At 35.6% G+C, this 27,111-nt stretch overlaps 1 protein-coding gene across 1 annotated transcript in view; it reads right to left on the bottom strand.

Moving 5' to 3' along the window:
• FAT4 (FAT atypical cadherin 4) overlaps positions 1 to 27,111 on the bottom strand; it is a 181,134-nt gene that overhangs the window by 113,218 nt on the left and 40,805 nt on the right. The window lies entirely within an intron of this gene.

Here is a 27,111-nt window from a genome sequence, read left to right on the forward strand (position 1 = left end):
AGAATGTAATCCCCATGAATATATACACTCCATCTTTAGTGGCTTTCTAGTACCCACATTAGACTTGACTACACTCTTTTTAATGGGCATTAAAGAGGGCACATGATGTGAAGAGCATTGGGTGTTATGCACAACTGATGAATCATTGAACACTACATCAAAAACTAATGATGTACTATATGTTGGCTAATTGAATTTAAATAAAAATACACTTTTTGATTTTTTTTAAGATTTTATTTTATTTTATTTTATTTTATTTTATTTTATTTATTTGGCAGATAGAGATCACAAGTAGGCAGAGAGGCAGGCAGAGAGATAGAGAAGGAAGCAGGCTTCCTACTGAGCAGAGAGCCTGATGCCAGGCTTGATCCCAGGACTCTGGGATCATGACCTGAGCCGAAGGCAGAGGCTTAACTCACTGAGCCACCCAGACGCCCCCACTCTTTTTTTTAAACGGAATTACTGCAATGTCAAAATAACCCCTCTGCTCAATTTCACCTTCAGTCAATTGCACATTAGTCTTTTCTGTGGAAGAAATTTCTATTACTTGACATAAATGACATACAGCTTTGACTTACAGCCAATCTATTTTATTTTACTTGTTTAATTTATTAGTATATTTGTTATACTTCCTTACAGATCTTAAACAACTATCTCAAACTATAAAATTAAAACCCTATTTTAGAGGGGTTGTTCAGATGGTTGGGTATCTGCCTTAGGCTCAGGCCATGATCTTCAGGTCCTGGAATCTTCAGGTACTGGGATTGAGCTTCACATCTGACTCCCTGCTCAGTGGGGAGCCTGCTTCCCCCCTCCTTCTGCCTCTACCCTGTTCATACTCTCTCTCACTCAAATAAATAAATAAAATTTTTTAAAGACCCATTTTAGAGTTGTGTGGGATTATTTTTTTACTTCAAAACTATAACAATTTTAATTTATTTGAAACAGCATTAGCTCATCAATACATAAGAATGAATATAGTTTTTGTTTAATGGGAAATATAATATATAGCTTCTGAAAACCTTGAACTCACTGTCAAAACAATTTTTTTACAGGGTACTGTGCTTTAATTATATTTAAAAATCCTTTAAATGAACTCAGAAATACTGTTTCTCTTCTAAGCTTTGATGGCAATGTTTAGTTTCCACCATAGTGTCTTTCATACAGGAGGCACTTAATATATGCTTATTCAATGACTTAAAAGACAATATGCTCATTACCCAGATAGAAAAACCAAATAAAATCTCCAGTAGAAAAGAGAACTACAGGGGCACCTGGGTGGCTCAGTGGGTTAAAGCCTCTGCCTTCGGCTCCCAGGGTCCTGACATCGAGCCCCGCATCAGGCTCTCTGCTCAGTAGGGAGCCTGCTTCCCCCTCTCTCTCTGCCTGCCTCTCTGCCTACTTGTGATCTCTATCTGTCAAATAAATAAAAATAAAATCTTTAAAAAAAAAAAGAAAAGAAAAGAGAACTACAGGCCAATATCCTTAAGAATGTAGATGTAAAACTCAACTGAATCCAACAATACATTATAAAAATCACTCACCACGATCAAGTGGGATTTACTCTTGGGCTGCAATGGTGATTCAGTATTCTCAAGTAAGTCAATGTTATAGGTCACATCAATAAATGAAAGGATAAGAACCACAAGATTATTTCAGTAGAAGCAAAACACACACACACACACACACATACATACACACAACAAACAAAAACAAAAACCCTCAACAAAGTAGGTTTAGAGAGAATATACATCAACATAATATAGGCTATATATGAAAAACCATCAGCTAACATCATCTTTAATGTGGAAAAACTGAGAGTTTTCCTCTAACATCAGAAACAAGACAGGGATGTGCACTCTCTTCACTTTTATTCAACATAGTCCTGGAAGTCCTAGCCAGAGCTATCAGACAACAAGAGGAAATATAAAGGATCCAAATCAGTAAGGAAGAAGTAAAACTTTCACTTTTTGCAGATGATATGATACTATATATAGAAAATCCAAAAGACTTGACAAGAAAACTGCTAGAACTGATAAACAAATTCATGCAAGTCGCAGGAACAAAATCAAGATACAGAAATTTGTTGCATTTCTCTACACCAATAATGAAGCAGCAGAAACAGAAATTAAGAAAACAATATGATTTATAATTGGACTCAAAATAATGAGATACCTAGGAATAAACATAATCAAAAGGTGAAAGACCTGTACTCTAAAAACTGTAAAATACTGATAAAAGAAATTCAAGATGACACAAAGAAATGGAAAGGCATTCCATACTCATGGACTGCAAGAACAAATATTCTTAAAATGTCTATACTATCCAAAAAAATCTACACATTTAATCCCATCCCTATCAAAATACCAACAGCATTTTTCACAGAACTAGAACAAACAATCCTAAAATTTGTATGAACCACAAAAGACCTCAAATAACCAAGCAATCTTGAAAAAGAAAAGTATAGCTGGAGGCATCATGATTCTGAACTTCAAGTTATATTACAGTGCTATAGTAATAAAATCAGTATGGTAGTGGCACAAAAATAGACACATAAATCAACAGAACAGAACAGAAAACTAGGTAATAAATACACAACTATGTAGTAAATTAATTTTTGACAAAACTATTAAGAATATCCAATGGTTAAAAGATAGTCTCTTCAACAAAAAGTGCTGGAAAAAGAGGACAGCAACATGAAAAAGAAAGAAACTGGACCACTTCCTTACACCATACACAAAAATAAATTCAAAATGGATTAAAGACTCCTGAAACCATAAAAATCTTAGAAGAGAACACAGCCAGTAACTTCTTTGACATCAGTAGTAAGGACTTTTTTCTAGATAGGTCCCCTGAGACAAGGAAAACAAAAGCAAAAATAAACTATTGGCATGACATCAAAAGCTTTTTCTAGGCAATGAAAGAAACAATCAATAAACTAAAAGGCAGCCTATTGAAAAGATATTTATAAATGATACAGCCAATAAAGTGTTAGTATCTAAAATATATAAAGAACTTATATATTCAACACCCAAAAGCACCCCAATTAAAAAAATGGACAGAAGACATGACCAGACATTTCTCCAAAAAAGACATACATACATATGGCCAACAGACACTTGAAAAGAATTTCATCAACTTAGCATCAGGGAAATGTAAATCAAAAACTACAGTGAGATATCATATCGCATATATCAGAATGGCTAAAATCAGCAACACAAGAAATAGTAAGTGTTGGCAAAGATGTGGAGAAAAAGGAACCCTCAGGCACTGTTGGTGGGAATGCAAACTAATGTAGCCCCTGTGGAAAACAGTATGGAGGGTCCTCAAAAAGTTAAAAATAGAACTACCCTATGATCTGGCAATTGCAGTAATAGGTATTTACCCAAAGAATACAAAATAATTTAAAGGGATACAAGCACCTCTGTGTTCACAGCAGCATTATTTATAATAGCCAAGATATGAAAGCAGCCCAAGTGCTCATTGATTGATGAATGGATAAAGATGTGAGATATATGACCCACATCTTCTCTATCCATCTATCTATCTGTATAGACATTTTTATATATTTCGAATCTTAAATATGTATCATCTCTATTTATATATATCTCCTCTCTCTCTCTCTCTATATATATATATATACATACATATACATATACATACACATATACATATACACATCAATGGAATATTATTCAACCATAAAAAGAATGAAATCTTGCCATTTGCAATGACATGGATGGTGCTAGAGAGTATAATGCTAAGCAAAATAAGTCAGTCAGAGCAAGACAAAACCACATGATTTCACTCACATGTGGAATTTAAGAATTTAAGAAAAAAAAAAAACAAAAAACCATAAGGAAGAGAGAGAGAGAAATAAATCAAGAAAAAGAGTCTTAATTACAGAGAACACATTGATGGTTACCAGAGGAGAAGGGCTGGGAGGATGGATTAAATAGGTGATGGGGCTAAGGAGTGTAGTTGTCCTGATGAGCACCAGGTAATGTTATGTTAAGTGTAGAATCATACATTGTATAACAGAAACTGATACAATACTATACATTAACTAACTGGAATTTAAATAAAAACTCTAAAAAAATACAAAATGTAAAAAAAGTAAACCCATATGCTCATTGCAGAAATATATTTTGTTGTTATATGCACACAAGTGAAGAGAACAGTGTTTTGTTAAGATTTTATTTATTTATCTGAGCCAAGTTACCAAAGATTTTTTAACAAAATAGCAATATCAAAAGAAACTCAGTAAACTTTAAAAAATATTTCACTCTGAAGAACTCTTTAAATTGCTACAGAAATGTATTCTCCCAGTAGAATGCAAAATCATGAAAAATACAAGGAAATATCTGTACACTTATGCAAGATATAAGACTCAAGAGTCATGAAAAAGACATGCCAATTATGAATATGTACTGACTACCACTAACCATCTCCATGAAATATGGCTTAATTATTTCGTCACTACACTCTCACTCCTCAATTCATGACACTACAACTCTGAGTAGTATGGTATCCATAGATGTTTTGATTTTATTTTTCAAACCAAAGCATACTCTCTCTACCGGAAACAAACAAACAAAAGTAAAGAGAGAGAGAGAAAAGAGGGATGCCTGGGCAGCACAGTGGGTTGCACATTGGACCCTCAATTTCCTTTTGGGTCAGGGTCCTGGGATGGAGCCCTATATCACACCCTACACATGGTGTGGAGTCAGCTAGAAATTCTCTCTCCCTCTCTCTTTGCCCTTCCCACTCCTGCAATCAATCTCTCTCTCTCTCTCCCTCCCTCTCTCTCTCTAAAATAAATAAGTCATTTTTAAAAAAAGCAGAAAAAAGAAACTAATCACAGTTTTTAAACAATAAGTACGCAAAAATTAAACTATATCTAAGTAGGGGATTCATGGAAACCTGGTAGTATAGAATTGCAAGCACTTCAATCTGTCAAAATAAGGAAGGCAAAAGAAATATGGCAGTTCTCTTGTCTAGACTAACAGAATTCTCACAGTCTGCATATGTTAATAAAAGTTTACAGGAAATCTATCCCTTTCCTCTAGTGATTGTATTTATATATTAGAGCCTGTGATTATTTGTACAGTTAATCAGAGAATAGTTTCTTATGAGAGAATAGGTCAGTTTTAGTAGTCATTATTAATGTTTTTACTACTATTAAAGAGTGATTAAGCATTGTCAAAGTGTTTTTATTGACATTATTTTTAAATATTCTATATATTATATCTGAAAAAACATTGGGAAAATTTTCACATAAAATTTCCCTTAAACTACCATAAACATTTATACATTACATTGTATAGGTCTTTCTTTTCAAAAGTATTTTCTGAAGAACACCTCAATGTAGACAATTGTGACAAAAATGACCTGACTTTTGTAGGTTAACACTATCACTTGATTGTCTTAATAGTGTTCAGAACAACCAAAGTTTATCTCTTTTAATTTATGTCTTCTTAATAATTACCTTCACCCACTTAATTTCCATAAAAACATGGGAAGTACAAGTTAGAAATTTAGTTCTTTAAAATAGATTAAATAAGTTCAAAATTTGAAGAGAAAGATTAAATCATATAACTTACTTACTAGGAAATATGGACATTTCTTTAGGAGTTTTACAATCTATTACTTTCACTTCTCAAAAGTTAGTTTAGCATGGTAATATTTTTTTATTCTCTCTAGCACATTTTTAACCATGTAAATAAGAGAAAATTTGTTCTCAATTTTCAGAAAGTGTATTCTTTGTCAGAACTAAGACACAAGCATTATGCTTTTAAATAACTTCAAACTCACAGAAATTAGAATGAGCTTACAGCCATTTTTTATACTTCACTTAATCAAGTTTTTTTTTACCATTATGTAGATACATTTCTTTTCACAAGAAAATGCTTTTTTTTTTTGTACAGAATGAACTCTCAACACAACAAATGAAGTTGCAAATCAAGCAGTTTTCATAAGCATTTTATAATAGAGGATATAATTCTCACTTACTTCATAACCAACAAAACTATCCTTTAGAAAAACTTAATCTTTTCAGTTCAGTTCACTTCTTACATTTAAAATTTTCATGATAGCAATTGAAAAATTATTTAAGTTACAAAACAATGGTGAATATAGAGCACAGAATTTTTCTCTTAATTTATTGGGTAGTATTTTGAATGTTGTTAAAGTTAGAGGACATGATCATACCAATTTGAGGAATTCCACTGTACATTTTGGTAAGCAGGAATGACAAATATTTATTTAGGGCCTATTAAGTACCGTTCTAAGTGGTAGATGTATAATAATAAATAAAAAGTATCACATTTTTGACCTTAATTTCTAATGACATTCTTCAAGTTATCCTTCATATTGGGCTGTTACAACTACATTTTACTATAAACAGTTTAGGTTTTAAAAGACTATATTCTTAAATGCATTCCTTTATATGTTCAACTCAATATAATATATGCAACAAGTAGTGGTCTATTAGTATGGGATAGAGCCGGCATACTTTTTATCTGACAACAGCTATTCTTATATCTACGAATTTTTTAATATCATGTTTGGGGCACCTGGATGGATCAGTCACTTAAGTACCTGACTCTTGATTTTGGGTCCGGTCACGGTTTCAGGGTGTTGGGATGGAGCCCTACTTTGGGCTACACACTCCAGGGTGGAGTTTTGTTGAGAATTCTCTCTCTTCCTCTCCCTCTGCTCCTCTCCTTGATTCCACATTCCCTCTCTGTCTGTCTGTCTCTCTCTCCATCTCTCAAATAAATAAATAAATAAATAAATCTGGGGAAAAAAAGAAAAGGAAAGAGAGAGAGAAAAAAAATATATTTTCTAAAAGGAAGAAAAATAAAGAAGGAAGGAAGGAAGGAAGGAAGAAAACAGAGGAGAGAAAGAAAGGGAGGAAGTGAGAAAGAAAGGGAGGGAGGGAAGGAGGTTGGGAAGGAAGGAAAGAAGGAAGGCAGGTACGCAGACAAGCAGGCAGGAAGGAAATCCTGTTTGACAGAGGAGTGTCGTGTTCTGCAGGTATCCGTAAGCTGTTCCAAACCAGTGTATGCCTGCAATTTCTTTTAGGTTTTCTGCTTGAGTAAACTGTTTATTAAAAGAACGAACAACATATAACTTACACTCCCTTGCCTACTAGAGAGAATAATTGTGTAAATAAATGAACAAGGTTTTCTCTACTTTTAATAAGTATTTTTAAAACACCCAACTTTTTTTGTTTTTGTTTTTGCTAAAGTTATACTAAAATCAAGTAAAATGTCCTAAGTTTACTTTGGTTTGTTGGCACTCGCCAACATTTTTTACTCTATTTATCCAAACACTTGTCACCTTTCTAAGCCTCATTTGTTCATATATATAATGGGGCTCCCAGATGCAAAATGAATAACGTTTTGTGTGATGTCAGGTAAATATAACATAATCATAAAAATAAGTTTTGTCTAATTGTAGTGTAGGTGACTGTAAGTCTAAGTAATTACTTATCCAAATGAAAAGTTTATAGAATTATCATACATTAAAAGTTTTCTTATACAATTTTTTAATCAGTTAAAAGTAGTAATTAAATAGTTCCTTAAAATGCTTTTATAGGAAGCATCAAAGTCAAGAAAATCTTTTGAGCCAAGTTACAAAAGATAGTTACTGGGTGATGAAAACAACCAAACCCAGAGCAGAGATCTAAAACAAACTTAGTTCCTCCCAGTGTAATAGTTTTTAACTACACATTTCCAGGCCCAAACATTAGAGAACCCAGCTCATTAGGGCAGCCAAGTAGGCTGCCAAGGCCTGAACAGATATATAAGGAATATTTCAGTGATTTGAACATGTCCGTAATGTCCACCACAACAAAGGTGAAACAGGGAAGTAAATAAAATCTTCAAGGTTTTTTGCCTTCTCTGTAGTAATGATTACCTCAACCAAGCATGTATGTGCAATAATTAAGCTGCTTGGGTCCTGGCATCAAGTCCCACTTCGAGCTCCTTCCTCGGCAGGGAGCCTATTTCTCTCTCTGCCTGCTGTGCTCTCGTGCTCTCTCTGACAAATAAATAAATAAAATCTTTAATAATAATAATGATAATAATTTAGCTGCTTTGCAAATGTGTTATGCCACTCAATCTTAAGACAAAAGAGGTTGCCACAGAAAAGATTTTTGCTGTACCTTCAATTTAGAATAACCAAGAAGGGACATAAAATAGTGATCAAACTTTTTTTCATTGGTTTTATGAATTGCTAAATCACAAAGGCCCATAGGAAAATTCCAAACGTTTCCACTGAATGTCATGATACTGCCTTTCTCAAGTGATAATTTATTAAAAAAACAAGAAAAATTCCAAAGTGTTCATTCATTTTGCTCTGAAGATGCCAAGATGTAACTGTAAATTTAAGTCCTACATAAAATTACTCCGGATATATGAGGGACAAATGTCAGACTTGACAACTTATCTCATGCTAACAAGCCTACATTGTTTCTCTAGGTGTTAATACTACAAATAAACATGTCTTTTAATCATTTATTTGCATGCTTCTGGGAATCTATATCTGAACACATAATCATTCCTTGTGTTTCTGCAAGTGATTTCATCTGAGTTTAGCTAGGATTATCTACCCCATTCTGTTGTATATACCCTTATAGTCATTAAGCAGTTCATTCAGCAAACGTTGATAGAATGCCAGCACTGCACACTTTTCTGGGATAGATGCTCTGGACAAGCAAAGAGAAAATAAGGATCAATGTGAACAGTCCTGTAAATATACTAAAAACCATTGAATTGTACCCTTTAAAAGGGTGAACTTTATGGTATATGAATTTTATCTTGTTAGATCCCTTAAAAATAGGTAACAGGCCTTTTGAAATCAGTAAATCTACAGAATAAGAAAGTGATGTTTATTTCATACAACTTATTTGAACTGAAGCCAAGACAGCTCCTTATAAACATTACCTCCTTTTGTGAGTTTTTCCGAAGACTATCTTCAGAAATTTATTACGGAATATTGTCAAGCCACGGATTTAAGCTGATGTTTCATCGCTTTAAAAACAGGAGCTTGTCACCAAACTTCTGGAATGCTGAGAGAACTTCAACGAGAACCAAATGCGACCAACGGTTTACATTTTTTCATTACACTCAGTTTCACTCTTACAAGTAAGGATGCAAGAGAAACGTGGAGGAAACTGAAACTATCACTACTCGATGTGGCTCACAAACCAAGTGACAACACAGAAGGTGACAAAGAATTTCAGAGTTGGCGAGGAATTCAGAGATCATCTCATCTGCTTCCTGTGAACAAAGAACCTCAGGCCAAAGCGCTAACGTGGTGTCCCCAATTTCAGGGTTAGTAGAGGCCTATGACTAGAACTAGAGGTTTTTCTAACACTTCACCCTTTAACAAACATGCCATTTACCCTAATTTATTTAAAGTGGGAATAATTTAAAACTGGAAGGGTACAGTCCCCATTATTTTCCAATAGATTTGTTATCTTCGTCTAGATACTACATCAAGTCAGATATTAAACAAGGATTGTTTCTTGCCCTCAATTAATTTCTAAAGGAAGGCATGGGTGCTATAATCCTATTGGTGGGTTTAAATCCTGGCTTGGCCATTTTCACATGTATGATATTATAAAATTATTTAACCTGCATATGTCCCTGTTTCTTCATTAGTAACCTTGACACAATAGAAGTACCTTATTCATATAGTTGTTGTGATGGTTAGGGTGAGATAAAGGGTATAAAACATATGGAATTCTGGATGGCACACAGTGCCATTAAAAGAGAGCTGATATTAATACTAGTATTATTGAACGGTGTGCTGCTGAAGTGTCTTTTGTAAGCAACAGAACACAAAAATTCAATATACACACATAGAGATTCTAGAAATAAAATTTCATTTATTAGAAGAAACATTTTTTAGGCACACAGTGATAAATGTCAATTTTTTTTTTAACCTATAACACTTATTCTCATCTCTAAACCTCTTTTTGGAAAAAAAATATCTTTCTTAGAATAATTAAGATAAAATCAAGATAAAAAAGAAAATGTAGGAAATGTTCTTAATGTTGATTTGCTTCATATATGTGGAACTATACCCATGGCTATTCTGATTCACATGATTCATTAATAAATTACTATTACTATGCTAAATAATTTTTTTAATATTTTATTTATTTATTTGACAGAGAGGTCACAAGTAGGCAGAGAGGCAGGCAGAGAGAGAGGGAGAAACAGGCTCCCCACTGAGCAGAGAGCCTGATGCGAGGCTTGATCCCAGGACCCTGAGATCATGACCTGAGCCGAAGGCAGAGGCTTAAACCACTGAGCCACCCAGACACCCCCGCTAAATAATTTTTTAAAGATTTTATTTGTTTGAGAGAGAGAGAGAGAAAGAAAGTAGCAGTGAAAGAGAGAGAGAGAGAGAGAGAGAACGGGAGTGTAAGGGTGGGCCCTGCAGAGGGAGAAGGAGAAGCAGATTCCCTGCTGAGCAGAGATCTGACACAGGGCTGATCCCAGGAACCTGAGCCTAAGGCAGAGGCTTAACTTACTGAGTCACCCAGGTGCCCTTTGTTAAAATAAATTTAAACAATAGATTTAAATCCAATCATCCTCAAACTTCTGCACAAATTGAATAACACATTTCAAATATAGTATTTTTAGGAAGAAAGAAGTTCAATTATTCTGACGATTATTAATGGTGATCATTCTTGTTTCATTATTTTGTGTATTTTCTAAATTTATTCTAATAAAACCCCAACATTTTGTAAAAAGGAAAAAGTAATATATATTATTTTTAAAAAGAAAGATGTTAGGTTTAGGATTTTTAAAAATTTTCTAACAGATAAAGAAATCCATAAGAACATAGATTCTTAGATTAAAAGCATGGGTTTTCCACTTGCTATATACGACATTGATCAAGACAATTTGTCTCAACTTCTCTATGTTTATAGACATGAATATGATAATATTGTCTTTCTCATTGGACCACTGAAGAATACAAGCATATATCAAAACACTTTGAACTCAGTCTACTACTATTACGCACATGAATGTGATTGGCATTCTTGTAAAAATTTCAAACTCAACCTCAATAACACAATTAATCTTGAGTCATTGTGTCATATATGTAAAATAAGGACTCTTTGAGAAGCTCTCTCCTCCTTTTTTAAAAGTCAGCCCTCCATTCACTAGTTTGCATAATCTAAGTATCTCAACTCATCAAAAGTTACTTGTCACATAATACCTGTCACACTGTCTCTGGTAGTTCTAAAGATGAAATAAGGGGTACCTGGGTGGCTCAGTCTGTTGAGCATCTGACTCTTGGTTTTGGTTCAGGTCATGATCTCAGGGTCCTGAGATGGAGACCCAGGTGGGGCTCCCTGCTCATCTGGGAGTCTGCCTCCCCCCCCACTGGTGCACACACACTCTCTCTCTCTCCCTAAATTAAATAAATAAATCTTTAAAAAATAAATATGAAATAAAATGATACCTAGTAAAATATTTTAAAAAGTGACTTACACTTATAAACCATCATCATACTATATTTTGGTATCAGTATCATTACTATTGATATCACTTTTGTTAAGTTATCATTTTTTTTCCCTTAATAATTTATTTGTCTTCCCTCTGTCAAATGCTGACCAATCACTCTCCCTGGGCTGCCTAGAGAGGTGTAGAAAAGGATCATACAAGGCAGATGAGATATGAGAGAAAGAACTATTGGAGGTGGAGGCAGCTCCTTCACACGGTGAAGACCTATTTACTGACATTCCACTTCACTCTTCTTACATTCAATAAATAGTGAATGCTGTCAAGTGTCAGGCTCTGGGCAAGGCACTGCAGATATACTAGCCAATGAGGAAAACATGGTCCTCATCCTGATGGAGCAGACTAGTTGAACAACCATCATTTAAGATGCCTCATTCTCAGAAAGGCACTCTCTAAATGACCCTGTGAAAAGGGTATTCTCCATATACCTCAAATTTTCTCCATTTCATCACTATGTTTAGTTTTATTCATAAGATCTTTCACTCTGCAAAATTATTCGGTTTATAAATTTGTCCAACATCTTCCATCTTTTTCCACAGTTGATCCTCCCAAAAGAGATACATCGTTCACCTTCCTCACTCCTTCCTTCCCAGTCCCCCTTTTTAATGATCATATAACATAAAGCAATCACACAGTACTACAAGATGGAAGCAGCTCAAGTGCCCTTTGGACAAACAAATAGATAAATAAAATGTAGTAAATACATACAATGAAGTAGTATTCAGCCTTAAAAAGAAAGGAAATTCTGACACATGCTACAAAACACATGAACCTTAAAGACATTATATTAAGTGAGATAATCCAGTCATTAAAGACAAATATCATATGATTATGTGAGGCTTCTAAAGTAATCAAATTCATAGGAACAGAATCAGCATGCCAGTTGTCAGGAGCTGGGGGTTGGGGAGATGGAGTGTTTGTGTCTTATGGACACAGAGTTTGTGTCTTATGGACACAGAGTTCCAGTTTGGGAAGATGAATAAGTTCCTGAAATGAATGGTGGCAAAGGACCTACACACTAAAAGTGGTTAAAATGGTAAATTTTATGTTATGCATAATTTACCAGAACTTGAAAAAACTCAATGCTATGGGCACATCTGTACCATCTATATTAAATAACAGAATGAATTAATTAATACAAGTAATAGTAGTGATCTCCCAAATTGTTGCAGAAAAGTTAGGCATCTTTCTTCTTGGCCATTTCTGATTATAGACAGTTATTCCCTGTCCCTCTAAAGCTATGTTGGTAAGATTTAAAACTTTTAAGTTCAGGTGAGAGCTCTGCTGATTTTACATTATTTACCTGGAATCATATCTCACTTCTGCCCTCCAACCATTTCATATGTATATCAGGTGTCTGATGTCTATTTATTTTAATGAGAAAAGCAAAAGGCTGATAAAGATTTGTCTAACATAAGGTTACACACATATCATACATAAAAAATATAATTCAAGCTACTAAACATAACTCTTTCTTGGCATATTTATTCTTCAAGTTTCTTAGATTGTGTGGTGCCAAACACAATATATTTTTTTTGTCACCTCGCCAAAGTGAAACTTGACCACTGAAGTCTAAAGGATGTACAACAATAAGGCACAAATTGATGAGACTTTAAATTCGCTCAAGTAACATTTGGGGCTATGCAAGCATGGAGAACATGATTACCTTAAAAAATACAGTTTCCAGAAATTCTCATAAGAATTCCTCAGCAGGCATTTGGCTAGAAGCCAACTTTCTCTTTTTCTCAAAAAAAAAAAAAAAAAAGGTTTTGGATATTTTCCTATCTTGACATTTTAGAGAGGTCTAAGGCACTGCCAAATGTCATGGATGCATTGGTATTTTTTTAATCATGCTCTTAAAAAAAACCTTAATTTGCATTCAGTTTTGAGTTTCAGAATCAGGAAAGTCTCAAATTCAATAGAAAGAGTTAACTTTTTTTTATCCAATACCATATATATATACTAACTAGAGAAATATCACAGACTTCCTGGCTTCCCTCCAAAGACTCTACCAGTCGGGTTTATTGGCTCAATTCCCATTCTATTCTAAAACGTCTTTTTAGTTTGCTTTTCTTTGTCTTTTTCATATTTTAACTGCATAAATTGTTTACTACTAAATGTTATGGAGCTTCCCTACAAGCAATTTGTATAAAACACACCGATATTTAATAATGACTAAGTCACACTGGAAAAACCAGCTTTCCCAATCATACATTTTACTTCCACAAACTCTCACTTACTCTCTACAAATCTGGATTTGCACTTGAATCTGTACAAGCTCTTCTGCCACAGTGAAAGGCCATTTCAAGATTCTCTGGATTCTTTGCCAAAGTTTCTGTCTATAAATACCTAACACTTCATACTGGCTTCAGAAAAATAATTTCCAAACTGGTAACAATACTAAACTGACTATTTAGAAAGTCCTATAAAACCTAAAACGGAAAAGAAAAAAAAAAAAAAAAAACTGGACTGGCAGATTTAGAGAGTTCCACACCATCAGGTAGGAAATTGCCTTTTTCCCTTTTGTTCAGCGTATCTACCTACCTGAGACAGGGTAGGATTTATACACACACACACACACACACACACACACACACACACACACCCCTACACACAACACACACACACACACACACACACACACACAGACATGCACTCTTCTTTCTGATTTAAAACTATGGTAGATTTGTTGGCAAGTCACCAAAGTCGATTTTTGTACTTTCCAGTTTGCAGTAATTTCCTTACGTGCTACTTAAGAAAGGTGAATGTTTTTAGATGTCTGAGTATAAATGATAAGGATCACCCTTGAATTTCCCCTACAGAAAACCTTTTTTTTTTTTTTCATTTCAACCATCTCTTATTGAACTCAACTCACTTTGAACAACTAAATGACTTAAGTTCCTATAATATGTGGTTTTAAAACCAATTACAGTGTGTCCTTTTATCCCCCAACCTGACAATTAAGCTGCGAGTATGTATTGACTTATGTATGTATGTAAGTTTATTTCAGCTTTATTGAGGCATAATTAACATATAAATTTGTAAGATATGTTTAAAGTGTATATCATGGTGATTTGATATACATATACACTGTGAAAGGAGTCTCCCCATCTAGTTAATTAACACACCCATCACTTCACATACTTATTTTTCTTTCTTCTTCTTTTTTTTTCTGTGTGTATGAGAACATATATGTTGTACTCTCTTAGCAAATTTCAGTTATACTATACAATGCTATCAACTATAGTCACCATGTTTTGTGTTGTTTTCTAAGATTTTATTTATTTGTTTGACAGAGAACACAGGTAAGCAGAGAAGCAGGCAGAGAGAGGGGGGAAGCAGGCTCCCTGCTGATAGAGAGTCCAATGCAGGGCTCAATCCCAGGACCCTGAGATCATGACCTGAGCCAAAGGCAGAGGCTTAACCTTCTTAGCCACCAGGCACCCCTATACTCACCATATTTTACATTAGATCCTCAGACTTTTATCTTACAGCTGAAAGTTTTTACTGTTACCTCTTTCTATTTCCCCCATTACCAGTGGTTCCCATGGCAACCACTCTTCTGCTCTTTGTTCCAATGAGTTTTTAAATATTATATGTATTTTGATGGATATTTAATAGATTTTTATATATCTATGTGCATTTAAATATTAAGTCATGCATTTCTCATAAACCTCATTGTTCATCATACATTAATAAGTGCTTAAAACATATGCAACCCTCAGTTTTTGCAGATAACAGTACATTCTCTGGAAATAGAACATCTAGACTCAAAACTATTTTTGATAGTGACAAATTGTATGATCTAAGAATAGATACACCATAACTTTTCTGTTCCTCAATTTCCTTATTTGTTAGATGTGATAATATAAGTGTTTCAAAAATTTTTATAAATATTTTCTTTAAGATTTTATTTATTTATTTGACAGAGAGAGATCACAAGTAGGCAGAGAGGCAGGCAGAGAGAGTGAGTGGGAAGCAGGCTCCCCGCCGAGCAGAGAGCCCGATGCGGGACTCGATCCCAGGACCCTGAGATCATGACCTGAGCTGAAGGCAGCAGCTTAAACCACTGAGCCACCCGGGCACTCAAAAATTTTTATAAATATTAAATGGTTTAATATATATGAAGTATTTAGAAAAATTGTCTAGCAAATACTTGGTCCTAGCTCTACTAAAATTTACTTCAAATCAATTTTACCTGAAAGAATTGTTATTGCTAGATAAGGCTTATGTAGAGCAGTATGATAAAATATACTGATATGATGTGATGTAAATTTGTTTTGTTAAAAATGAAGGGGAAAAGTTCTAGTATGCATATATGCTGAGGTGTTTCTAATGTTCTATAACTCCTAGTTTTAGTCAAATACTTATTTTCCATTCCTTCTTTCCATATCCTACATTTCTTAAATCCATCCATTTTCCTCTTTCCCCACGATTAATACCCTTGTACAAATGACAGTCATAACTCTCCTAGTTTACTGTAATATTCTGTTACTCTCCTGGCAACCAGTCTTACTACCCTCAAACATATAATAGTTCTGGTGAGAAATAACAAGAACCTAATTAGACTATTGGAAATAGAAACAGCAGTATGAATGAGAAAGAAAATAGGAACCTGAACTGATAAGACTCAACAATTGCCTTAGATACAGGGAGCAAGAAAGAGGAACAAGGAGTCAAAGCATAAATTTGAAGTTTTGAGCTTGTAATGATGATGTTTAATATCATAAGAGCCCAGCCTCCTTTGGATAACATATCTGCTCTCATGTCACTTTCCTGAATACTAAACTCCAGATCTAAATTTTAACCTAGACTGCTCACATGGTGACCTGCCTGATATTTCCACTGGGTGTCACAGAATAGCCTCATTTAACAAACTACAGGAATCGCCTTCCTGTTATGGCCCCTCCCCCAGTGCTCCCTAACTCACCAACCACTTAGCTGTTCAAGGCAGGAATCTGCCATCTTGCCACTTCCATCATCCTCCACAAGTACATCAATTCATGGCCAAAACCCACTCACTACCACCTCATCAATGTATCTCAAATCAATGCCTGACCACCCACCTCACTGCTGCTTCCTAATCTAGAGCTCCATGTTTTCTATGCTGAACTACTAAGATGTAGTATCTCCAACATCTAACTAGCCTGGTTCCATTCAGCTAAAAGACATTTTATAAAACACAAATATGATCAAATTGATACGTTGATGAAAACTCTTTAGTGGCTTCCCTTTTTGGCATGAGGAATATTAAATTTTTAACCTGGCTTCTGGAGCTGCTCACTCCTCCTGGTCACCTGTCACTTCTTTCATTTCAGCTCTCAAACTGCCAGCTCAGTAGACTTCTCATTTTTCAGTTTCTCTGATTCGTATCCTTTCCCACCTCAGGGTATTTAGCATACTATTCTTTCTGCTTGGAACACTGCCTCCTGACCACCGAACTTTGCCTAATTAATTTCAAGTGATCATTCAAGCTGGAGTTTAAATATCACTTCTATAGTGACTCCTTGAGAGATCCACAGTCTAGTTTCGGGTCAGTTCCAACAATACATTCTTGAAGTGCCTAGGTTTTTGACTGAAATCAGAGAGGGAGACAAAACGTAAGAGACTCTTAACTCTAGGAAACAAACTGAGGGGTGCTGGAGGGGAGGTAGGTGGGGGCATGGGGTAATGGGTGATGGACATTAAGGAGGGCATGTAATACAATGAGCATTGGGTGCTATATACAACTGATGAATCACTGAACTCTACCTCTGAAACTAATAATACTGTACGGAATGTAATAACACTGTATGTTAATTAATTGAATTTAAATAAAATAAAAATTTTTTAGAAGTTTGCAAATATCACAACTTTAAAATAAATTTTTTAGTTGCCTGTCTTCCTTATTAGGGCAAATTTGTGTCTTTGTCATTGCATATAGTCCCTGTTCAAGGTAGCAAGTTTTAAACAAACACTTGTTAGCTCACCTCTCAACATTACTGCCTGCACACCAATCTAGATTTCAAACAGAGTAACTGTATTTCCCAAACCTTTCATGGGCATGGGGTCTCTACTCCATCACTATAAAAAATGTTTCATCTCTTGTTTACTCTGTCAAATGCTATCTCTCTCACAAATCCTTTCAGACTGCTGCAATCTGATGGATCACATTCCCTTTATTCCCACTACACCTTGTTATATTTTTTCCTTTTATATGTTATACTGAACTGCTTCATATATGTAGCTGCTTTATATGCTTAGCTAATAATTTACCAACAATCCCAAAGAACAGACACTTTTTTATTCTACTTCACTTACCTCTAACACATAACACAGTACCTCTCTGAGAGAATTAAGATCTAATAAATATTCATTGTGGCTAATTAAATTGAACTTTGCCCTATAGGGAAAAAAAATGTAATATTTAGCCATAAAGTAACTAGTAATTTGACACTGAATTTAATAAAAAGTATTTGAAACAATACATATTACTGTATTCCTATCCATATTTATCCCAGAATTAAGCAAAACCGTATTTTACATGCTTATAATTTTTATTTTAGAAAATCAAAATTTTAATGAAGTAAAGATGGTTATGCATCCCATATTCGGTCTGTAATCCATACTCCTCCCTAAAGGTATGTTAAGTTTTATAAGAATATTGGGGTGGACAGTTACACCTAAGTGCATATATACTGCAGTTCAATGGAAATAGGATTAGGCCCATTATGATTATCCCTCATCTCGTCAAGCCTTCCCTACCAGACTGTGAGCTCCTTGAGGACAATATCTGTCTTCCCAGGTCTTTGGACGTAACCAGCTTGATTAAATAGTACCTGAGTTAGTTAATTATATAAGAAATAAGGAGTTAAGAGTGGGTTTGTAGTGTGGGAACAATAATAATAGCTAATATGCAATCTAGCACCAGGCTTGCTGCTAAGAACTTTGTATCCATTACATAATTTTATCCTCCCTGAAAGCCTAAGAGGGGGATGTTGTTATTCATGAAGAAGAAATGGAAGCTTAATAAAATTAAACTGACTTGCTAAGGTCACGAAACCAGTAAACTGTAAATGCAGGATGTGAATCCAGATTCCAGAATCTTACCGTTTTGGAAAAAGGAATAAGGAAATAATCCCCACATTGACAGAATTATTAGTGCTATGAATGTGTGAGGGAGGAGCATTGTGGAAGAACATGAGTGCTTCAGAATGTCAGAGGGTCAAGAGAAAAGAGTAAAAGATGAGCTGAGGTGAAGTGAAGAAACTGAGGGAAAGGCAAAGACTGGAGGGAGGAAAGAGGAGTTTAGAACACGTCAACTAAGGTTGCTGTGTCACAAGGACCACACATCCAGGGAAATGTGGGTGAGTAGACACCAGTGGAAAGTCAGTAAGTACTGTTTTTCAAGTAAGGTTAAGTAGTGTAAACTAGAATTATTTCTACCCAGAGATTCAGGTGAGAGCCTATAAATAAAAAAAGAGAAACAGGGGGAAATAAAATAAATAGCCAAACACACACATACACACACACACACACACACACACACACACACACACACACACCAGGGAAAAATATAAGGGCCTTCATACCCTAAATGCTGGTACTGCACTACTCCTTCAATATGAATTTATATGCAAGTATGATTTTCCTCTTATGGTTACCCTCCACTATTTCAGTTTTCTCTTTGAAGGTTCTATTTTCTTTGGGGTTACTATACTCATACCAACAAGAAGGTACATGTTTTTAATTTAAAATTAAAATTAGATAATAATAGAATTACAAATAAAGATCTTATAAATAAATATATTTTCAAGACTGATAAATCTTACACTACTAACCATTAGTCAATTTCTTGAGTAGCAGTTTGCAAGCCACCCTAAAGTAAATGATTTTCATTTGAATATATAAGCAGTGTATTGTCTAAAAATATCCCATTTAGCAAAGATGTATGAGCTTACTGTATTTGATGGACATATTGCCATTGTCAGCATGCATTGCCAGTTAAGCATTCTAATACAGTGAACTCATTTATTAAGAAAACAATTAATATTCCCCAAATCAGAAGGAGGGAGGAGCAAGATGGCAGAGGACTAGGAGACCTAAATTGCATCAGTTCCCAGGAGTTCATCTAGATAGTTATCAAACTATTCTGAACAGCTACAGACTCAGCAGGAGAGAGAAGAGAAAAAGAGCAACAATTCTAGGAAGGGAAAATCGACCACTTTCCAAAGGTAGGACATGTGGAGTAGTGAAACCAAGGCAACATTCAGGAAGACACACCGTAGAGGTAAGGGCTGGCTCCTGGCAAGTGGTAGAGCAGTGCAGCACAAAATCGGAACTTTTAGAAGTCTACTGAAGGATGTCACTCCAGAGGCAAGTGGAGGTGGAGTTCTCACAGGGACAGTGTGGTCTCAGGACCCTTGGGGTCACAGAAAGACTGGGAGTGTCTGAGCGTGGCAGAGCTCCCAGTTATCAGAGCAAGGAAGCCAGCTGCAGAGACGGAGCTGAGGAGTGGGCTCTCTGCTCAGGGTTACCTTAAGCCATGATCAGCGGCAAAATCAGACCACTGCTCTTTGGGCAGGGACCCAACAAGCAGCAGATCCAGGGGAGACTCACCTTCCTCCTCCAGGAGGAGTGGCATGGGAGCACACTGCAGGAATCAGCTGGGTTTGGAGACTCCAAAGGAAGCCATGCACCAGAGATAGAAACACTGGGTCACAGGCTGGCTGAACATGGAGTGTGGCCAAAGACCAAGGAGACAGGAAAGATTGACTGATTTTCTCTGAGAGCACACTGAGGAGTGAGACCCCGAGCTCTTGGCTCCTATGGGGCCAGAGATTGGGAGGGTACAATTTTCATTTCCAACCTCCAAAGTTGTATGAAAAGCATTCAGGGAACAAAAGCTCCCAAGAGACCCAAACTGAGCAGATTACTTAGCTCGGTCCTTGGCAAGAGCAGTGCAATTCTGCCTGGGTAAAGACATTTGAGAATCACTGCAACAGGCCCATCTCCCAGAAGATCAGCAAGAACATTAAGCTAAGACCAATCAATAAGAATTAAGGAACTCCAGAGCTAGGGGAAAGCAACACATACAATCATGGCTTCTTTCCGATGATCCTTCGGTCTTTCAAAGTTAAATATTTTTAATTTTATTTTTTTCATATTCTATTTTTTTAATTTTTCCTCTTTCTTATTTTAATGTTTTTAACTATTTTATCTTATCAATACTTTTTTAAAAATCTTTTTTCAATTTTCATTGTTATAATCATATTGTATCCCTTCCTTGTATTTAACCTTATTTTTGGTATACATATAGGCTTTTGTTTCTTTCAATTTTGGGGTTCAATTTCTTCTAGTAGATCAAAATATACCTTAAATCTAGCACACGGCTTTGATCTAGTCTCCAGACCGATCACATTCTTTCCTCTTTTTTTCTTTTCTTTTTTCAACCAACTTCTTACCAATTTCTTTTTTAGAATCTTTTTAAAAATTTTCATCTTTACAGTTATATTCTCTCCATTCATCATGTTTCCCCTTATTTTTGTGTATATGTTTTTCTTTCTTTAAAATTTTGGGAGGCAGTTTCTTCTAATAGACCAAAATACATCCAAAATCAAGTGTGTGGCTCTGTTCTATTCACCAGTCTAATATATATTTTTTTCTTTTTTCTTTTCTTCTCCCTTCCTTCTCCCCCCAGTTTTGGGTCTCTTTTGATTTCGTTAGTATATATCTTTCTGAAGTCGTTGCTACCTTTTTAGTATTTTGTTCTCTCATTCATCTATTCTTATCTGGAAAAAATGACAAAGAAAAACTCACCACAAAAAAAAAAAGAACAAGAGTCAGTACTGATGGATAGGGAGCTAATCAATGTGGACATTAGTAATATGTCAGAACTAGAGTTCAGAATGATGATTATCAAGGTGCTACCTGGGCTCAAAAACATCATGGAAGATATTAGAGAATCTTTTCTCGAGAAATAAAATCCCATTCTGGATAAATAAAAAAACCTAAAACCTAACCAAGATGAAATTTAAAAAGGTATTGATAAGGTGCAATCAAAAATGAAGGCTCTTACTGCTAGGATAAATGAGTCAGAAGAGAGAATTAGTGATATAGAAGACCAAATGATGAAGAATAAAGCTGAGAAAATGAGAGACAAACAACTACTGGACCACGAGGGGAGAATTCAAGAGATAAGTAATACTACAAGATGAAACAATATTAGAATAATTGGGATCACAGAAGAAGAAGAAAGAGTGAGGGGCAGAAGGTATATTGGAACAAATTATAATAGAGAATTTCCCTAATTTGGCAAAGGGAACAAGCATCAAAATCCAGGAGGCACAGAGAATACTACTCAAAATCAATCAAAATAGGTCCACACCCTGTCATCTGATAGTAAAACTTACAAGTCTCAGTGACAAAGGGAAAATCTTGAAAGCAGCTTGGAACAATAGGTCCATAACATATGATGTTAGAAATATTAGATTGGCAGCAGACTTATCCACAAAGACCTAGCAGGTCAGAAAGGACAGGCATGATATATTCAGAGCACTAAACAACAACAACAACAACAACAACAAAATATATATATATATATACATATATATATATATATATATGCAGCCAAGAATACTATATCCAGCTAGATTGTCACTGAAAATAGTAATAGAGATAAAAAGTTTCCAGGACAAAGAAAAACTAAAAGAATTTGCAAATACCAAACCAGCCCTACAGAAAATATTGAAAGGGGTCCTCTAAGCAAAGAGAGAACCTAAAAGTAACAGACCAGAAAGAAACAGAGATAAAATACAGTACCACTCACCGTACAGGCAATACAATGACACTAAATTCATATCTTTCAATAGTTACCCTGAATGTAAATGTGCTAAATGCCCCAATCAAAAGACACAGGTATCAGAATGGATAAAACAAACAAACAAACAAAAAACAAAACAAAACAAGAAAAATAAGACCCATAAATATGTTGTCTATAAAATCATTTTAGACCCGAAGCTCCCTCCAGATTTAAAGTGAGGGGGTGGAAAACAATTTACCATGTTAATGGACATCAAAAAAAAAAAAAGCGGGGGTGGTAATCCTTAAATCAGATAAATTAGATTTTAAGCCAAAGACCATAATGAGAGATGAGGAAGGACACTATATCATACTTAAAGGGTCTGTCCAACAAGATCTAACAATATCTTAAATATCTATGTCACTAACACGGGAGCAGCCAATTATAGAAACCAATTAATAACAAAATCAAAGAAACACATTGATAATGATACAGTAATAGTAAGGGACTTTAACACCCCTTCACCGAAATGGACAGATCATCTAAGCAAAAGATAAGCAAGGAAATAAAGGCTTTTAATGACATACTGGACCAGTAGGATAAGAATATTTAGAACAACATCCAAATATTAGAACAATATTTAGAATACCCATTCTTCTCTAGTGCACATGGAACATTCTCCAGAATAGATCACATCCTGGGTCACAAATCAGGTCTCAATCGGTACCAAAAGATCATTCCCTGCATATTTTCAGTCACAAGTGGAAAGTTGGAAAGAACTTAAATACATAGAGGCTAAAGAGCATCCTACTAAAGAATGAATGGAGCAACTAGGAAATTAAAGAAGAATTGAAAAAAAAAAATTCATGGAAACAAATGAAAATGAAAACACAACTGTTCAAATCTCTGGGACATAGCAAAGGCAGTCCTGAGAGGAAAGTATACAGCAATACAAGCCTTTCTCAAGAAACAAGAAAGGTCTTAAATATACAGCCTAACCCTACACCTAAAGGAGTGGAGAAAGAACAGCAAAGAAAGCCTGAACCCAGCAGGAGAAGAGAAATAATAAAGATCAAAGCAGAAATCAATGAAATAGAAACCGAAAGAAGAATAGAACAAATAAACAAAACTAAGAGTTGGTTCTTTGAAAGAATTAATAAGATTGACAACCCCTGGCCAGATTTATAAAAAAGAAATGAAAAACGACCCAGATTAATAAAATTATGAATGAAGGAAGAGAGATCACAACCAACACCAAAGAAATACAAACAATTATAAGAACATACTGTGAGCAACTATACACCAGGAAATTGGACAATCTGGGAAAATGGATGGATTCCTAGAGAATATAAACTACCAAAACTGAACCAAGAAGAAATAGAAAACCTGAATGGACACATAACCAGTAAGGAGATTGAAGCAATCACCAAAAATCTCCCAAACAAATAAGAGACCAGAGCCAGATGGCTTCCCAGGGGAATTCTACCAAACATGTAAAGAGTTAATACCTGTTCTCCTGAAACTGTTTCAAAAAATAGAAATGGAAGGAAAACTTCCAAACTCATTTTATGAGGTCAGCATTACCTTAGATTCCTAAACCAGACAAAGACCCCACCAAAAAGGAAAATTACAGACCAATATCCTTGATGAACACAGATGCGAAAATTCTCACCAAAATACTTGCCAATAGGATCCAACAGTACATTAAAAGGATTATTCACCATGACCAACTCAGATTTATTCCTGGGCTGCAAGGTTGGTTCAACATCCATAAATCAATCAATGTGATACAACACAGTAATAAAAGAAAGAACAAGAACCATATGATGGTTCAATAGATGCTGAAAAAGCATTTGACAAAGTACAGCATCCTTTCTTGATCAAAACTCTTCAAAGTGTAGGGAGAAAGGGTATATACTGTTAGGGCCGATTTAATGTTAAAACCTATTTAACTATTAGGGCTTGCTTAGCCAGAGCGACTCCATATTGCCTAGGTAGCCATATTGTTGTTTACATCCACGGACTTCATTCTGGGAATGAACACCGCAGTAGTTCCTGGTATGGGTTCTGGGTATCGATTCCTGGAGTAAACGCCCTAACAATAAAAGCCACGTACCTTGAGGTCTGAAGTTATGCTCTATAAAACCAGCCTGTGAGATCGGGATGGGATCGCTCTCTTCGGAGGCAGCCCTGGCCAGTCAGTCTGACTTCTAATGCTTGGCATAGAATAAAGCTTTGCATAACTTTCACTTTGTCTCAATCTCATTCCTTTGATAATGGATCTCAACACATACCTCAATATCATCAAAGCCATCTACAGAAAACCCACAGTGAATATCATTCTCAATGGAGAAAAACTGAGACTTTCCCGTAAATTTAAGAACATGGCAGGGTTGTCCACTATCACCACTGCTAATCAACATAGTACCAGGAGTCCTACCCTCAGCAATCAGACAACAAAAAAGAAATAAAAGGCACCTGAATCAGTAAAGAAGAAGTCAAACTCTTACTCTTTGCAGATGATATGATACTTTATATGGAAAACCTAAAAGACTCCACTCCAAAACTACTAAGAACTCATACAGGAATTCAGTAAAGTGTCAGGATATAAAATCAATGCATAGAAATCAGTTGCATTTCTATATACCAACAGCAAGACAGAAGAAAAAGAAATTAAGGAGTCAATCCCATTTATAATTGCACCCCAAACCATAAGACACCTAGGGATAAACCTAACCAAAGAGGCAAAGAATCTGTACTCAGAAAACTATAAAGTATTCATGAAATAAATTGAAGAAGACACAAAGAAATTGAAAAATGTTCAATGCTCATGGATTAGAAGAACAAATATTGTGAAAATGTCTATGCTACCTAAAGCAATCTACACATTTAATGCAATCTCTATCAAAACACCATCATTTTTTTTTCAAAGAAATGGGACAAATAACCCTAAAATTTATATGGAACAAGAAAAGAATCCGAATAGCCAGAATAATGTTGAAAAAGAAAACCAAAGCTTGTGGCATCACAATTCCAGACTTCAAACTCTATTACAAAGCTGTAATTATCAAGATAGTATGGTACTGGCACAAACACAGACACACAGAGCAGTGGAACAGAATAGAGAGCCCAGAAATGGCCCCTCAACTCTATGGTCAACTAATCTTTGACAAAGCAGGAAAGAATGTCCAATGGAAAAAGACAGTCTTCAACAAATGGTGTTGGGAAAATTGGACAGCTACATGCAGAAGAATGAAACTGGACCACTTCCTTACACCACACACAAAAATAGAATCAAAGTGGATGAAAGGGGGCGCCTGGGTGGCTCAGTGGGTTGGACCTCTGCCTTCAGCTCAGGTCATGACCTCAGGGTCCTGGGATTGAGCCCTGCATTGGGCTTTCAGCTCAGCAGGGAGTCTGCTTCCCCCTCTCTCTCTGCCTACCTCTCTACCTGCTTGTGATCTCACTCTGTGTCAAATAAATAAATAAAAAATGGATGAAAGACCTCAATGTGAGACAGGAATCCATCAAAATCCTTGAGGAGAACACAGGCAGCAACCTCTTCGACCTTAGTTGCAGCAACTTCTTTCTAGAAATATCACCAAAAGCAAGGGAAGCAAGGGCAAAAATGAACTATTGGGACTTCATCAAGATTAAAAGCTTTTGCACAGCAAAGGAAACAGTCAACAAAACCAAAAGACAGTTGACAGAATGGGAGAAGATATTTCCAAATGACATTACATATAAGGGGCTGGTATCCAAAATCTATAAAGAACTTATCAAACCCCACACCCAAAGAACAAATAATCCAATCAAGAAATGGGCAAAAGACAGGAACAGACATTTTTGCAAAGAAGACATCCACATGGCCAACAGACACATGAAAAGTGCTCAACATCACTCGGCATCAGGGAAATACAAATCAAAACCATGGTGAGATACCACCTCACACCAGTCAGAATGGCTAGAATGAGCAAGTCAGGAAACAACAGATGTTGGTGAGGATGTGTGGAAAGGGGAACCCTCCTACATTGTTGGTGGGAATGCAAACTGGTGCAGTCATTCTGGAAAACTGGGGAGGTTCCTCAAAAAGTTGAAAATAGAGCTACATTAAAACCCAGAAATCACACTACTGGGTATTTACCCTAAAGATACAAATGCAGTGATCTGAAGGAGCATGCGCACCCACATGTTTATAGCAGCAATGTCCACAATAGCCAAACTAAGGAAAGAACCTAGATGTCCATCAACAGATGAATGGATAAAGAAGAGTTTATATATATACAATGGAATACTATGCCCATCAATAAAACAAAAACAAAACAACAGCAACAAAAAAAACCCCAAATCTTGCCATTTGCAACTTGACATGGATGGAACTAGAAGGTATTATGCTAAGTGAAATAAGTCCATCAGAGAAAGATAATTATTGTATGATCTTTCTGATATGAGGAATTTGAGAGGGAGGTGGGGGTTGTGGGGGGTATGGAGCAAAAAAAATGAAACAAGATGGGATTAGGAGGGAGACAAACCCTAAGAGACTTAATCTCACAAAACAAAATGAGGGTTGCCGGGAAGAGGGGAGTAGGGATAGGGTGATTGGGTTATGGACATTGGGGAGGGTATGTGGTATGGTGAGTGCTGTGAAATGTGTAAGCCTGTGAAATGTGTAAGCTTGATTCACAGACCTGTACCCCTGGGGCAATAATACATTATATGTTAAAAAAAAAATCCCCCAAATCAAGGATATTTAACAAATAACCTAATTAGCTGTAGTAAGAA

The sequence above is a fragment of the Meles meles genome, chromosome 2 (genome assembly GCF_922984935.1).
Source record: "Meles meles chromosome 2, mMelMel3.1 paternal haplotype, whole genome shotgun sequence".
NCBI lineage: Eukaryota > Metazoa > Chordata > Mammalia > Carnivora > Mustelidae > Meles > Meles meles.